The sequence below is a fragment of the Octodon degus genome, unplaced genomic scaffold, assembly GCF_000260255.1.
Source record: "Octodon degus isolate 3935 unplaced genomic scaffold, OctDeg1.0 scaffold00254, whole genome shotgun sequence".
Classification (NCBI taxonomy): Eukaryota; Metazoa; Chordata; class Mammalia; order Rodentia; family Octodontidae; genus Octodon; species Octodon degus.
Window position 1 is genome coordinate 136,836 of NW_004524830.1, and position 4,103 is coordinate 140,938.

The 4,103-nt window shown below is 47.5% G+C and overlaps 1 pseudogene; it reads left to right on the forward strand.

The window, feature by feature from the left end:
• Window positions 1-333: 333 nt before the first annotated feature.
• The window catches only part of LOC101575942, a 7,177-nt pseudogene continuing 3,407 nt past the window's right edge, over window positions 334-4,103 (forward strand).

Here is a 4,103-nt window from a genome sequence, read left to right on the forward strand (position 1 = left end):
AGGGGTGGTGCCACATGCCTGTAACCCCAGCCCTTGCAATGCTTAGGCAGGAAGATTACTTTGAGGTCAAGGCCAGCCTCTACTACACAATGAGATACTGTCTCAACAGGAATGAGTGAATACATGAACAGAAGGACGCTGCCCCTAAGGGTGCTGTTCTGTGTTAGATGACCAGTTTGTTTGCCAAATGAGATGTGGTTTTTTGGCTCTAAAAAGCTCCTTTGCTGCTGAATAAGTTGTCCATCAGTCCTCTACTATGTGAGAACTGAGCATTGGCTCTTCCTCCTGTCTCTACTCACATTAAATGCAGCAGGTGTAGGTTACCACGGAAACATGCATGTCACCTTCAGAGACTATCACCAGCACGTCAGCTAGACCAATACACATTGCTTAAGGCCAATTGAAGGATAAACAGAAGTCCTAGCCAGCTCTGTGCATAACAATACAAGGAAATAAGGTCAGGCTCAGTCAAAATGGAGACAGTTGCTCTCCTTTAAGGAGAGCTGCTAGGTGGTCCTCCACACTGAAGCAGTTTTCAAAGTCCTCTATTGCATCTTGGGTCACATTGTTGTGGGTGCCTTGATGACCTGAATTGATTCAGGCCATTTACCTTTCATGGTTAGACTTTGGGGAAGAGCAAAAATGTCAGCGTGCCAGCTCCAGTGAATGAGGCGGAGAAAGACACACTGTCATGTTTTTATAAATAGGCCTTTTCACTGGATGGCTCTTCACAGCAGTGTCTACTATATTTTGGAACATGCCAAAGCTAACCCCAACTTACTATGTAGGCCACAATAGCCTCGAATGTGTGATTCTCCTGCCTCAGCCTCCCTAGGTTTTGTATTAATGTTGTCTGCCACTCTGCCCAGCTTTTCTTTTGTTTTCCTGTCTGTCTGTCTGTCTGTCTGTCTGTCTGTCTGTCTGTCTGTCTGTCTTTCCTGGGAATTGAGCTCTCAGGATTTTTGCACATATAACCTCTCCACCCTTTTTTTTTGAAGAAAAGGTTTTGCTAAGTAAGTTACCCAAATTGGGCTCAAATTTGGATCCTTCTAGGGCCGAGTAGATAGCTCAGTAGAATAAGCACTTGCCTGGCAAGTGCAAGGTCCTGAGTTCAATCCCCAGTACTGCAAAAATAAATATTGGTTTTTCCTGCCTCAGCCTCCCAGAGTGCTGGGATATGCTAGCAGACCCAGTTGTTGTGTTCATTATTATTACTATTATTAGATTTAATTAATAGATGAGGGCCACAGAACTAGTTCAGTGGCTTAAGTGCCTGCCTGGCAAGTGCAAGGTCCTGAGTTTGATCCCCCGTACTAAACCAAAAAGAAAAAAGAAAAAAGCCAAGGACCACCCTACTGTCTGGCACTTGGCATACCACAGAGCTCCATCCCCATCCCTATCCCTGGATTCTAATTATATAAGCATTAGGTGGTTTAAAATTGCACCATTATTTATACCTGTTTTCTTGTATGTTCTTTTCCTTTGGTTCAGTTTGGATTGGTTTCCTTATTGACTTGTCTTCAATGTGTTTTGTTCTTTTTCATTAGTGGAGATTGAATCTAGGACATCTGCCATAAACTATATCTCCTTTTATTATTTGAGACAGGATCTTACAAAGTAACTACTTTTCCCAGTGTGGGCTCAAACTTTCTATTCTTCTGCCTCAGCCCAACAGAGTGATAGGATTACAGGTGTGCACTGCCATGCCCAGCCTTGATAGATTTTGGTTGTTGTCCAGCATAACATGTCAGACTGAAACTGAAATAAATAATACTCAGTCTGGGAAGTGTCTTTTAGGCTTCTGTCACATGAGTCCAGTCAGTCTCACTGGTTGGCACTGTCCTGGGCTTTGGCTGAAATCATGCTTTTTGCAGGCTTCTGCTTTCTCCAGTGGGATGCAGCGATAGGGCAGGGGTGACTGCAGCAGGCTGCTACTGTGGTCCTGTTACAACTGTGTCCCCTCTGGGAGCCTGGGCCTTGGGGAGGCTCTGTTCTCGCTTTGCCCGTGTGTTGTTTGTGCTTTGCGAGCCTCAGGGGTAGCAGTGAGTTCTTTTGTCATGGTTTGGTCTGGGCAGAGGCGATCAGTCTTTGGTAGTCTCAGTCCCCCTACCTGTTTTCCTGAGGTTAAGAAGCAGTCCCTTGTCACCTCTCAGGTCCTCCCTGATGCCGGCCCCAAGATCACCATCCTGTCATGCAGTGTGTTCCTGGGGTATGTCCTTGTGCAGAGGAGCCTCTCCAATGGGCACCCCACACCTGCTCCCCCACTACCTCAGCCTTCCTCTTGAGGCAAGGGGGAACCCACAGGAGTGGACTGTGAGTGCCCTTCTCTGCTCTTAAAGTGTGGTTGCATCTGAATCTCTGCTGCTGCACAAGGACCCTGTGTTCCCCCATTCGCCATCGCCTGGTTGTGTCTGTCCCCCAGCTTTCTTTACATTTTGGGCTCCCTGGTTACCCAGCAACCTCAGGTCTCTGAGAAGTTTGAGAGAAACCATGGGAGTCTAAATTCTGTAGCTTTTCTCCTTACTGTTAAGGTGAGAAAGATACTTTTTGCAGCTGTTCGTATTGCAGGTTTTCAACACAGTCCTACATGCTAAATTAGAGCAGCATAACAAGAAGAAAAGACAGGAGGGACATGTGGGCAGAGTAGGTTGCCCCACCAAGCAGGACACCAGATTGTGTCGGTCTTTTTGTTACAGTATCTGGCTAGGTGCAGATGACCAGTGTGGTGGGGCTCCGTGGCATACACTCCACTGGTGTGCATGTGGTATCGAAGAGGAACAAATGCCCAACCAGATGGTGTGCGTGGCAGCTGCAGCAGCTTATGTACCACGTGGAGGGAGTTTTATGCCACCAAGCTTCCTTCCCTTGCTGGCAGTGGGTCAGCGGATTGCTGGTGATAGCAGAGTTGCCCCTGAGAGGGTTACGGTGCTGTCCAGTGTGGAGCCGTGCCCAGCCTGGGTGTAGAGCTCCTCTGCGTGTTTGCTTTCAGCCAGGCAGCATTGGGGCTTAAGAAAGTGCTGAGAACTGGGAGAATCTGGGAGCACTGGAGGCCACTGACCATGGCAGGGACCTTTGACTGCTGGGAGCTCCTGAGGGAGGAGAGCTGCTGTATTCCTGTCCCATCATCGGTGTGGATTACTGCAAAAGTGTACACGACATCCAGCACAGACAGGCAAGCTTTTCTGTGTCTAATATTGGGGAGCAGGCAGTTGAAGTGCTGAGTCATGTTAAAGGGTTAGAACTGTTTTCTTCTTTAAAAAATCTATCTGTAGCTTCTGCCCTTTCCAGCCTGGTCAGCGCTTCACAGTGCTTCTTGAAGCTGCTCCAGCCATGGATATTTCATTTATTTTTGCAGTGTTCTGGCTGCTGTGGCTTTCTTTATATCCATTGCTCTGGAGCTAACATCATGTTCTTATTTTTTCTTTCAAGATGCTTTATTATTTGAAGCTTCCCAGCATTGCAGTGTTTTCTTCGCTCTCTATGTGCTGCCCTACGTGTTCTAAATCCAGAAGCCGAACCGCTTTGGAGAGGTGAAAAGGGTGCTTAGAATATACACACAGGCAAGTTCCCAGGCACTCAGGGGTAGAACTCAGCCTGGGGACCTATCTGGCATGCGCAGGTAACCCAGCACCCAGGGTATGTGTGTCTCCTGCATTCCTCCCAGCTTCTCAGCTGGGCCAGTGTCCTGTTATGAGTGTGAAGACACACGCAGAATTCGCATTTTGCTGCACTCGCTCCCTGACACGTCAGTCCTGCTGGTACCAAATGCAGCTGCAGAACTAGCACTAGCAAAATAGACTGAATCCGTGGGACTGCTTTACAGTTACTGCCAGATCTGAACATGCACGTATGTGTGCTTCTGCTGCCCTGCTACAAAGAGTGTTAATGCTGCACCTAGCAGGGTTGCCTGCCTTGGCCTGAGCTGTATCTGTGAAACTACACTGTGGTGTGGTAGAATTGTTGCTCTTTCTGTGGTATTGAGCTCAGTGCCTTCACACTCAGTGGCATCTCCACACACTTTTCTTCTTCTTCTTCTTCTTCTTCTTCTTCTTCTTCTTCTTCTTCTTCTTCTTCTTCTTCTTCTTCTTCTTCTTCTTCTTCTT